At 62.4% G+C, this 12,020-nt stretch overlaps 1 pseudogene across 1 annotated transcript in view; it reads left to right on the top strand.

The window, feature by feature from the left end:
- The window catches only part of LOC144610807 (maestro heat-like repeat-containing protein family member 1), a 32,566-nt pseudogene extending 20,665 nt beyond the window's left edge, over positions 1–11,901 (top strand). Inside the window, exons 3-10 of the transcript XR_013549452.1 lie at positions 380–525; positions 1,744–1,875; positions 2,491–2,668; positions 3,696–3,794; positions 4,885–5,036; positions 7,434–7,573; positions 10,864–10,957; positions 11,748–11,901. The product of XR_013549452.1 is annotated as a maestro heat-like repeat-containing protein family member 1 (transcript). The remainder of the gene's footprint in view (positions 1–379; positions 526–1,743; positions 1,876–2,490; positions 2,669–3,695; positions 3,795–4,884; positions 5,037–7,433; positions 7,574–10,863; positions 10,958–11,747) is intronic.
- The last annotated feature ends 119 nt before the right edge of the window (positions 11,902–12,020 follow it).

Genomic DNA, 12,020 nt, shown 5'->3' with positions numbered 1-12,020 from the left:
GATACAGCGCGGAAACAGGGCCTTTCGGACTACCGGGTCCGCGCCGCCCAGCGATCCCCGTACATTAACACCATCCTACACACACTAGGGACAATTTTTTACATTTGCCAAGCCAATTAACCTACAAACCTATACGTCTTTGGAGTGTGGGAGGAAACCCACGCAGGTCACGGGGAGAACGTACAAACTCCGTACAGGCAGCACCCGTAGTCGGGATGGAACCCGGGTCTCCGGCGCTGCATTCGCTGTAAGGCAGCAACTCTACCGCTGCACCACCGTGACGCCCAAACTGCAGATGCACGCACACACACACACACACACCCTCCCCCCACCCCCACCACCCAGTGTTGACCCAGCCTGACGTTGCCCTCTCCTGCAGCTTTCTCCCTGGCCCTCATCGACGCTGCCCTCGACAAGGACGAGGGGGTGCGGCAGGAGATCGCCCAGGCCTTGCGGGTATTGGGGGCACGACACCCCCAGCTGGTGCTGACCGCCTGCCATGACTACCTCAGCAAGCACAGCAAGGTAGGGGCGAGGGAGGGGGTGGGGGGAAGGGAGGGGGTGGGGGCGAGGGAGGTGGTGGGGGCGAGGGAAGGGGTGGCGGGAGGGTAGGGGCGAGGGGAGGGGGTGGGGGGAAGGGAGGGGGTAGGGGCGAGGGAGGGGGTGGGGGGAAGGGAGGGGGTGGGGGGAAGGGAGGGGGTGGGGGCGAGGGAGGGGGTGGGGGCGAGGGAGGAGATGGCGGGAGGGTAGGGGCGAGGGAGGGGGTGGGGGAAGGGAGGGGGTAGGGGCGAGGGAGGGGGTGGGGGGAAGGGAGGGGGTAGGGGCAAGGGAGGGGGTGGGGGCGAGGGAGAGGGTAGGGGTGAGGGAGGGGGTGGGGGGAAGGCAGGGGGTAGGGGCGAGGGAGGGGGTGGGGGGAAGGGAGGGGGGTAGGGGCGAGGGAGGGGGGAAGGAGGGGGTGGGGGTTGGGGGAAGGGAGGGGGTGGGGGGGAAGGGAGGGTGGAGGGGCGAGGGAGGGGGTGGGGGGAAGGGAGGGGGTAGGGGCGAGGGAGGGGGTGGGGGGAAGGGAGGGGGTAGGGGCGAGGGAGGGGGTGGGGGCGAGGGAGGGGGTAGGGGCGAGGAAGGGGGTGGGGGGAAGGAGGGGGTGGGGGTTGGGGGAAGGAGGGGGTGGGGGGAAGGGAGGGGGTGGGGGAAGGGAGGGTGGAGGGCGAGGGAGGGGGTGGCGGGAAGGAGGGGTTGGGGGTTGGGGGAAGGGAGGGGATGGGGGCGAAGGAGGGGGTGGGGGCGAGGGAGGGGGTGGGGGGAAGGGAGGGGGTCGGGGCGAGGGAGGGGGTGGGGGAAGGGAGGGGGTGGGGGGCGAGGGAGGGGGTAGGGGCGAGGGAGGGGTGGTGGGAAGGGAGGGGGTGGGGGCGAGGGAGGGGGTGGGGGGAAGGGAGGGTGGAGGGGCGAGGGAGGGGGTGGGGGGAAGGCAGGGGGTATGGGCGAAGGAGGGGGGTGGGGTCGGGGGAAGGGAGGGGGTGGGGGCGAGGGAGGGGGTGGGGGGGAAGGGAGGGGGTGGGCGGAAGGGAAGGGTTGGTGTGCAAGGGAGGGGCTGGGGTGCTGTGGGGAAACTCCCTCTCTTCCATCGGGAAACCTCCCTCTACTATCACCCAATGCCAACACTGGCCGCACCCAAACAACTTCCCGCCATCTTCCCCACCCCCCACTCTTCCCCGTGCTGTGGGTGACGCTGCTCTCTCTGCCCAGCTGGTACAGGTCCACCGTGTCATTGTGCTGCACAGCATGGAGGCCATCGCCAAGGACTGCCTGGACTGCCTGGAGCAGCCCCTCGCCCGCAAGCTCATCTCCCTCGCTTCCGACGAAATGACCCGCTCCAAGGTAAGTCCCCAACGCCCGACCCTCGCCCCCCCGACCCTGCACCGGAGGACAGGGTGGGGAGAGTGGACGAGGGGAGGGGCGAGGGGGAGTGGGCAGAGGGGACAAGGGGGAGGGGATTGGGGGTTCCTGTGGGTGGGGGCCTGCTGTTCCAAGTGGTGTTGGGGTGGACCCACACAGGGGACATTGGCGGTGGTGTCCGTGTCCGCGTGGGGCCAACGGGACAGGGTCGATGTCTTCGTGCATCTGTGTCCCTGTGTGTGTGTGTGGGGTGGGGACCCCGTTTGTGGGGGTCCGTGTGGGATCCCCGTGTGTGTGGGGGGGTGTGTGTGGGGTGGGTGTGTGTGTGTGTGTGTGGGGTGGGGGGGGGGGTGTGTGTGTGTGGGGTGTGTGTGTGTGGGGTGTGTGTGTGTGGGGTGGGGACACCGTTTATGGGGGTGCGTGTGGGATCCCCGTGTGTGTGTGTGTGGGGGGAGGGTGTGTGTGGGGGAGGGTGTGGGGGGGGGGGTGTGTGTGGGGTGTGTGTGTGGGGGGTGTGTGTGTGTGGGGTGTGTGTGTGTGTGTGTGGGGGGGGGGTGACCAGGGCTGGTCCACACTGACATGTCACTGTTGTGCCAGGAGGTGCAGGTGGAGTGGCAGGCCGCTGCCAGCCAGCTGCTGGTGGCTCTGGGCTGCAGGTTCATCAATGAGGTGATGGAGGACGTCCTGCAGAGGTTCCAGCCCGGAGTGCTGCCCCACCTCTACATCGTCCACACCCTGGGGAACCTCTCCCACTGCCAACGGTGAGGCCAGCACGGTACAGGCCCTTCTGCCCATCGCATCCCTGCCTAGCATGGCACCGGCCCTTCTGCCCATCGCAACCCTGCCCAGCACGGTACAGGCCCTTCTGCCCAGCGCGTCCCTGCCCAGCACTAAGACTGGCCCTTCTGCCCATCGCATCCCTGCCCAGCACTGACCGGCCCTTCTGCCCAGCATATCCCTGCCCAGCATATCCCTGCCCAGCATGTCCCTGCCCAGCATGTCCCTGCCCAGCATGTCCCTGCCCAGCATGTACCTGCCCAGCATGTCCATGCCCAGCATGTCCCTGCCCAGCATGTCCCTGCCCAGCACTAAGACTGGCCCTTCTGCCCAGCATGTCCCTGCCCAGTACTGACCGGCCCTTCTGCCCAGCATATCCCTGCCCAGCATTGACCAGCCCTTCTGCCCATCGCATCCCTGCCCAGTACTGACTGGCCCTTCTGCCCAGCATATCCCTGCCCAGCATTGACCAGCCCTTCTGCCCATCGCATCCCTGCCCAGTACTGACTGGCCCTTCTGCCCAGCATATCCCTGCCCAGCACGCTGGCATCATACTAACCTCTGCCTGCCTCCATATCTCCCCCCCGTAACCCCCACTTATCCCCCACGTATCCCCCCACGTCTACACATAGATATACATCTCCAGATGCTCCCCGGCTTATGCGATGGTGCACACGGCAGTGACCCGTGGCGAGCCGCAGCTCGCTTCCGGCCGCGCGATCACGTGTATTCAATGCATTTTCGACTCACGATATTTTTGGTTTGTGATGGGTTTCTCGGAACGTGACCTCATTGTAAGTTGAGCACCTGTATCTATATAAACACTCACACGCACGTATACACACATACGTACACGCTCTAAAGATATATTGTATTGTATTGTATATGTTAATGCACACATATACGTTTCTCGAGGGATGCTGCCTATCCCGCTGAGTGACTCTAGCGTTCTTGTGTCTACGGTCAGATTAAACCAGCATGTGTAGTTCCTCCCTGCACTAACCCACTGACTGCTTGTTTCCCAGTGTACGGGATGGTCCCCTTTCTGACGGCAATCCTGGGAACGATGCTGCCCATGCTGGCAATGGCCAAGCAAGACTCCATGAAATCTGTCTTCACCATCGGTACGTGACAGGGAGCTTCACTCTGTGTCTGACCCCAGGAGTGTGTGGTGGGACAGTGCGGAGGGAACTTCACTCTGTGTCTGACCCCAGGAGTGTGTGGTGGGACAGTGCGGAGGGAACTTCACTCTGTGTCTGACCCCAGGAGTGTGTGGTGGGACAGTGCGGAGGGAACTTCACTCTGTGTCTGACCCCAGGAGTGTGTGAGGGGGCTTCACTCTGTGTCAGTGTGTGTGTGACTGTTGGGTGGGTGGGTGGGTGACAGGAGGACGGGAGCGTGGGTGGGTGAGTAGATGGGGAGGGTGGGCATTTGACGGGTGGGTAGGGTGTGGAGGGTATGTGTGCGTGTTAAAATATTGTTTCCGTGGAGCAGGGTGTGTGTGTGTGTGCGTGTGTGTGTGGAGCAGTGTGTGACGGGCAGTGTGGAGCTGTGTGTGTGGAGCAGGGAGTGTGCGTGTGTTGAGCGGGGTGTGTGGGGCAGGGTGTGTGTGTGTGTTGAGTGGGGTGTGTGGGGCATGGTGTGTTGGGCAGAGTGTGTGTGGAGCAGGGTGTGTGTGTGTGTGTGTGTGCGTGCGTGCGTGCGGCATGTTTCCCAGGAGCAGGGTGTGTTGGGCAGTGTGTGTGTGTGTGGTGTGGAGCAAGTGTGTGTGTGTGTGTGTGTGTGTGTGGAGTGGTGTGGAGCGTGTTTCCCAGGAGCAGGGTGTGTTGGGCAGTGTGTTTGTGGTGTGGGTGTGGAGCCGTGTGCGTGCGTGTGCGTGTGTGTGCGTGTTTCCCAGGAGCAGGGTGTGTTGGGCAGTGTGTGTGTGGTGTGGTGTGGAGCAGGGTGTTTGTGGTGTGGTGTGGAGCCGTGTGCGTGTGTGTGCGTGTTTCCCAGGAGCAGGGTGTGTTGGGCAGTGTGTATGGTGTGGTGTGGAGCAGGGTGTTTGTGGTGTGGTGTGGAGCCGTGTGCGTGTGTGTGCGTGTTTCCCAGGAGCAGGGTGTGTTGGGCAGTGTGTGTGTGGTGTGGTGTGGAGCCGTGTGGCGTGTTTCCCAGGAGTAGGGTGCTTTGGGCAGTGTGTGTATGTTGATGTTGATGCACAGCTTGCCCCTACAGCTCTGGGCCACTTCAGTGAGAGCATCTTGGAGTACCTGGCCAACCTGGACAAGGCCCCAGACCCCACCGTCAGGAAAGACGCCTTCTCTGCCGAGATCTTCGCCTCTTACGACGTGCTCTTCAATGGCTGGCTGCAGCACAAGGACCCCAAGGTGGGTGAGAGGGTCTGTCACTCCGGACACATTGGCTCCATCCAGACCCTCAATTAGGTGGGAGCGGATCTCTTGTCCGGACAGTGGGGCTTGGTCCGGACCCTCAGCCACGTGGGGGTCCCTTAGCTGGACGGGGGTCTCGGTTCGGTACGGACCTCGGCTCGATCCGGATCTTCAGTCGGGTGCGGCGTGGGGGGGGAACAGCTTGATCGGGACCCTCAGTCGGGTGCGGGGAGGTGGGGGAGCAGCTTGATCGGGACCCTCAGTCGGGTGCAGGGAGGGGGGGGAGCAGCTTGATCGGGACCCTCAGCTTGATCGGGACCCTCATTCGGGGGAGGGGGGGGGGAAGAGCTTGATCAGGGCCCTCAGTTGGGTTGGGGGCCCCATGGCTGGACAGGTGGGGGGCCCCGGCTGGATGGGGTCCATTGGCTGGGATGATGGACAGTGTGTGGAGTTGCTGCTCCTTCACACCGTGGTGCCGCCTGTGCTGGGCTGGGGAATGTGTAGGGATGTGGGGAGAGGAAGAGCGGGATGCCAGGACCAAGATGGGTTACTGATGCACCGAGCTAGGTCCAACTCGATGGGCTGCATGGCCTCCTCGAAGAGTCGTAGAGCTGTTCATCATGGAAACAGGCCCATTGACCCAACACACGGGGGCACTGCGGTGGTGGTGTGTGGGTGTGGGGTGGGGTGGGTGCGGGGTGGTGTGTGGGTACGCGCGATCGTGTCCATGTGTGCCGGGGCTGAGTTGGCTGAGCCGGGCGGTTGTGCGGTGCTGTGTGAGCCGGGCGGTTGTGCCGTGCTGTGTGAGCCGGGCGGTTGTGCGGTGCTGTGAGCCGGGCGGTTGTGCCGTGCTGTGTGAGCCGGGCGGTTTGTGCGGTGCTGTGTGAGCCGGGCGGTTGTGCCGTGCTGTGTGAGCCGGGCGGTTGTGCTGTGCTCTGTGAGCCGGGCGGTTGTGCGGTGCTGTGTGAGCCGGGCGGTTGTGCCGTGCTGTGTGAGCCGGGCGGTTGTGCCGTGCTGTGTGAGCCGGGCGGTTGTGCTGTACTCTGTGAGCCGGGCGGCTGTGCTGTGTTCTGTGAGCTGGGCGGTTGTGCCGTGCTGTGTGAGCCGGGCGGTTGTGCTGTGCTCTGTGAGCCGGGCGGCTGTGCTGTGTTCTGTGAGCCGGGCGGTTGTGCCGTGCTGTGTGAGCCGGGCGGTTGTGCCGTGCTGTGAGCCGGGCGGTTGTGCTGTGCTCTGTGAGCCGGGCGGCTGTGCTGTGCTCTGTGAGCCGGGCGGTTGTGCCGTGCTGTGTGAGCCGGGCGGTTGTGCGGTGCTGTGTGAGCCGGGCGGTTGTGCCGTGCTGTGTGAGCTGTGCGGTTGTGTGGTGCTCTGTGAGCCGGGCGGTTGTGCCGTGCTGTGTGAGCTGGGCGGTGTGCCGTGCCTGTGTGAGCGGGGGCGGTTGTGCCGTGCTGTGTGAGCCGCGGCCTGTGCCCATGTCTGAGCCGGGCGGTTGTGCGGTGCAGTGTGAGCTGGGCGGTTGTGCCGTGCTGTGTGAGCCGAGCGGTTGTGCTGTGCTCTGTGAGCCGGGCGGCTGTGCTGTGCTCTGTGAGCCGGGCGGTTGTGCTGTACTCTGTGAGCCGGGCGGTTGTGCTATGTTCTGTGAGCCGGGCGGTTGTGCCGTGCTCTGAGCCGGGCGGTTGTGCCGTGCTGTGTAAATTGGGCGGTTGTGCGGTGCTCTGTGAGCCGGCGTGTGCCGTGCTCTGTGAGCCGCGGCCTGTGCCCGTGTCTGAGCCGGGCGGTTGTGCTGTGCTCTGTGAGCCGCGGCCTGTGCCCGTGTCTGAGCCGGGCGGTTGTGCCGTGCTGTGTGAGCCGGGCGGTAGAGCCGTGCTCTGTGAGCCGGGCGGTTGTGCCGTGCTGTGTGAGCCGCGGCCTGTGCCCGTGTCTGAGCTGGGCGGTTGTGCCGTGCTGTGTGAGCCGGGCGGTTGTGCCGTGCTGTGTGAGCCGGTGCGGTTGTGTGGTGCTCTGTGAGCCGCGGCCTGTGCCCGTGTCTGAGCTGGGAGGTTGTGCGGTGCTGTGTGAGCCGGGCGGTTGTGCCGTGCTGTGTGAGCCGGGCCTGTGCCCGTGTCTGAGCTGGGCGGTTGTGCCGTGCTGTGTGAGCCGGGCGGTTGTGCGGTGCTGTGTGAGCCGGGCGGTTGTGCCGTGCTGTGTGAGCCGGGCGGTTGTGCCGTGCTGTGTGAGCCGCGGCCTGTGCCCGTGTCTGAGCTGGGCGGTTGTGCCGTGCTGTGTGAGCCGGGCGGTTGTGCGGTGCTGTGTCGAGCCGGGCGGTTGTGCCGTGCTGTGTGAGCCGGGCGGTTGTGCCGTGCTGTGTGAGCCGCGGCCTGTGCCCGTGTCTGAGCCGGCGTGTGTTTGTCTCGGCAGCTGAGGACCAGTGTGGTGGAGGCGGTGGGGCAGATGTCACACTTGATGCCCACGACAAACTGGAGGAGCAGCTGCCCAAGATGATCCCCGGCATCCTCAACCTCTACCGCAAGCACTCTGACCACTTGCACATCACACAGGTATGGGAAGCACTGTCCCCACCCCCCACCACCTACTCACCATCACTCCAACACTCGTCCACACCCTGACCCTGACCCCACCCCTCCATACACCAACCTACTCACTTCCTGACCCCCACACTCATCCTCACCAACTGGTACCTTATCCATTCCTCCTGATCTCCACCACCCCTCCCTTGCCCCACTCACCTTCACCGCCATCACTCATACTCACCAACCGAACCCAACCTCCCTTCCAACACCAACTCGCACCTCATCCCCCCCCTCCCGACCTCCTCACCAAACACTCATCCTCATTAACTGAACCTTCTCCCATTACCAACTCGTCCCACCACCTCCTGACCTCCACCGCCACACTCATCCGCGCCAACCCGAACCCCACCTTTACCTAACACTAGCTCACACCTCCTCACCCTCTCCTTCCTGCCTCCTCACCAAACACTCATCCTCAACAGCCCAAATCCAGAACCAGGGGCCACAGTTTAAGAATAAGGGTAGGCCATTTAGAACTGAGATGAGAAAAACTTTTTCACCCAGAGAGTTGTGAATCTGTGGAATTCTCTGCCTCAGAAGGCAGTGGAGGCCAATTCACTGGAATGCTTTCAAGAGAGAGCTAGATAGAGCTCTTAAGGGATAGCAGAGTCAGGGGGTATGGGAGAAGGCAGGAACGGGGTACTGATTGAGAATGATCAGCCATGATCACATTGAATGGTGGTGCTGGCTCGAAGGGCCGAGTGGCCTCCTCCTGCACCTATTGTCTATTGTCTAAACCCCACTCTGTCCAAACATGAACTGCACTCACTTCCTGACCTGCAGACCAAACAGTCATCCTTGCCAACCGAACCATCTCCCAATACCAACTACATTATCCATTCCTCACGACCTCCATCACCTCCTCCCCCTTGCCCCTACTCACCTTCACTGCCATCGCATCCTCGCCAACTGAACCCAACCTCCCTCTCTACTACACACCTCACCCTCTCCTTCCTGATCTCCACACCACCAATAGACAATAGGTGCAGGAGGAGGCCATTCGGCTCTTCGAGCCAGCACCGCCATTCACCGTGATCATGGCTGATCAACCCCGTTCCTGCCTTCTCCCCATACCCCCTGACTCCGCTATCCTTAAGAGCTCTATCCAGCTCTCTCTTGAATGCATTCAGAGAATTGGCCTCCACTGCCTTCTGAGGCAGAGAATTCCACAGATTTACAACTCTCTGACTGAAAAAGTTTTTCCTCGTCTCCGTTCTAAATGGCCTGCCCCTTAATTCTTAAACTGTGGCCCCTTGTTCTGGACTCCCCCAACATTGGGAACATGTTTCCTGCCTCTAACGTGTCCAACCCCTTAATAATCTTATATGTTTCAATAAGATCCCTCTCATCCTTCTAAATTCCAGTGTATACAAGCCTAGTCGCTCCAGTCTTTCAACATATGACAGTCCCGCCATTCAGGATTAACCTGGTGAACCTGCGCTGCACGCCCTCAATATCAAGAATGTCCTTCCTCAAATCCTCGTCCTTCCCACTCCTGACCACCACACCATACTCTCACCCCCACCAACTGACCCCAACTCCTTCTGAGCACCTGGTCACACCTCCTCATCCTCTACCTCCTGACCTCCACCACCACCACCACCACCACACTCATCCTCAACAACCAAACCTCTCAATACCCTCACATCTCGTCCTCCCCCTCCCCCTCCACGCCTTCCACACTTCCATACATCCTCACCAACCTAAACCCATCTCCCTCCCAACGCCAGGTCACACCTCCTCACCCCCTTCCCCTCCCCCTCCCCCTCCTGCGCTCCACAACACCACGCAATCTCACCAACATTGCATCTCCCTCCAACTCCAGGCTACACCTCCCCCTCATTACCCTCGTCACCCCCTAACACCACTCAACCTTGCCAACACCTCTCAACCCCAGGTCATAGCTGCTACCTCCCCCCCTCTCCTCCCCTCCCCCTCCCCACTCTCCTCTCCCCCTTTCTCCTCCCTCCCCTCTCTCTCCCCTCTCTCCTCCCTCCCCCTCTCCTCTCCCCCTCCCCTCTCTCCTTTCCCCCTCTCTCCTCCCTCCCTGCCCCTCTCTCCTCCCTCCCCTGCCCCTCTCCCCCTCCCTCTCCTCTCCCTCCCCTGCCCCTCTCCCCCTCCCCTGCCCCTCTCCCCTCCCCCTCTCTCCTCCCTCCCCTGCCCCTCTCCCCTCCCCCTCTCTCCTCCCTCCCCTGCCCCTCTCCCCCTCCCCCTCTCTCCTCCCTCCCCTGTCCCTCTCCCCCTCCCCCTCTCTTCCTCCCCCCCCCTCCCCCTCCCTCCCCCCTCCTCCCCCTCTCCTCTCCCCCTCCCCTCTCCTTTCCCCCTCTCTCCTCCCTCCCCTGCCCCTCTCCCCCTCCCCTCTCTCCTCCCTCCCCCTCCCCTCTCTCCCTCCCCTCCCCTCTCCTCTCTCCCTCCCATCCCCACCCCTCGTCTCCCTCCTCCCGTCTCCCCCTCCCTCCTGACTACCATCCCCACCTCGGCACCACCCGAGCCCCTCCCAGCAACAGGTCACACCTCCTCCCCTTTCCCCTCCTCTTCCTGGGAGGGTGGCGGTGCTGATGGGGGGGGGGGTAGAGTGGGGCAGTGAGATGTCGGTGTGGGTGATGGGGGGGGATGGAGTGGGTGGTGAGGTGGCGGTGCGGATGGGGAGAGGGGGCAGAGGAGGCAGTGAGATGTCGGTGTGGGTGATGGGGGGGCGGAGTGTGGCAGTGAGATGTCGGTGTGGGTGATGGGGTAGAGGGGGCAGTGAGATGTCGGTGTGGGTGATGGGGGGGGGGGATGGAGTGGGTGGTGAGGTGGCGGTGCGGATGGGAGAGGGGGCAGTGAGATGTCGGTGTGGGTGATGTGGGGGTAGAGGGGGGCAGTGAGATGTCGGTGTGGGTGATGTGGGACGGAGTGGGTGGTGAGGTGGTGGTGTGCTGATGGGGGGGCAGAGTGGGGCAGTGAGATGTCGGTGTGGGTGATGTGGGGGTAGAGGGGGCAGTGAGATGTTGGTGTGGGTGATGGGGGGGTAGAGGGGGCAGTGAGGTGTGGGTGATGGGGGGGTGCGGATGGGAGAGGTGTTGGCGGTATGGTGGAGGGTGGTAATGGTGTGGGCAGAGTGGGGTGGTGAGGGGTGGGGTGGTGAGGTGGGTGCAGTGGGGCAGTGAGATGTTGGTGTGGGTGCAGGGCGGTAGACTAGGGCAGTGAGGTGACGGTGAGGTAGGAGCGGTGTGAACTGGTGACTGCCATGGTCTAAGCGTTGGTTTGACCCACAGAGCCTGTGCCACGTCCTGGATGCCGCTGTGGAGATGGGCAGCCGTGTGCTGGAGACACAGATCGACAATCTGCTCAACACCCCTGCATCCCCAGGTAAGGCGTGGGTGGATGGGGCCGGGTGTGGGGCTGAGTCACAAAGTTGCTCCTGAGATCCATCTTTAACCTCTCCCCTCGCGCATTAATTGGGCGGTCACGGTGGCGCAGCGGTAGAGTTGCTGCCTTACAGCGAATGCAGTGCCGGAGACCCGGGTTCCATCCCCATTACGGGTGCCGTCTGTACGGAGTTTGTACATTCTCCCCGTGACCTGCGTGGGTTTGCTCCAAGATCTTCCAGTTTCCTCCCACACTCCAAAGGCGTGCAGGTTTTGTAGGTTGATTGGCTTGGTAAATGTAAAAATTGTTCCTAGTGTGTGTAGGATGGTGTTAATGTGCGGGGGTCGCTGGTCGGCGCGGACCCGAATGGGCCGAAGGGCCTGTTTCCCATGCTGTATCTCTAAACTAACTAAACATTGAGCTCACGCCCACTCTACCCTGGGAACAGGCTCTGGGCATTCACTTTACCCTTGCACCTCATGATCTTGTACACCTCCATAACATGACTGGTGGCCAAATTACCTTCCCACACGCATGTCTTTGGGATGTGGGAAGAACCAGAGCACCTGGGGAACCTCAGGGAGAACGTGCAAATTCCACAGGGACAGCGCCGGACGTCAGCATTGAACCTGGGTCTCTGGAGCAGAGGGACGGTGGCTCTGCCAGCTGAGCCACAATAGCGCTCTGTCTACGACTCTCTCGAAGATAAGACTTCAAACAAAATTCTTCACTGTATCTTGTGACAAGAAAAACCAAATCGCAAACATCTGTCCCTCTTCCCATTCCACAGATTTGTGCTCCCTTGGATTACAACAACCACACGGCCGTCAAGAACCACAATGAAGTCCTCCGCTGCTTCACCGTCCTGGGTACGGAGAGTTTGGGAAAGGCGTGTCGTGTCGTTCTCTGGCAAGGGTAGAGCCAATCCTGGAGAGGGGCGTCTGTGTGCGACCATGTATCTAGGCTGACACCGCGGAGCAGAACTAAGCTGAGCATTTCACAGCGCTGGACCTCGACTCGATGGAGTTTAGAAGGATGAGGGGAGGAGACGTCATTGAAACTT

Source organism: Rhinoraja longicauda, chromosome 2 (assembly GCF_053455715.1).
Source record: "Rhinoraja longicauda isolate Sanriku21f chromosome 2, sRhiLon1.1, whole genome shotgun sequence".
Classification (NCBI taxonomy): Eukaryota; Metazoa; Chordata; class Chondrichthyes; order Rajiformes; family Arhynchobatidae; genus Rhinoraja; species Rhinoraja longicauda.
Note: the sequence above shows the minus strand (reverse complement) of the source record. Positions and strands in the feature narration are given on the sequence as shown.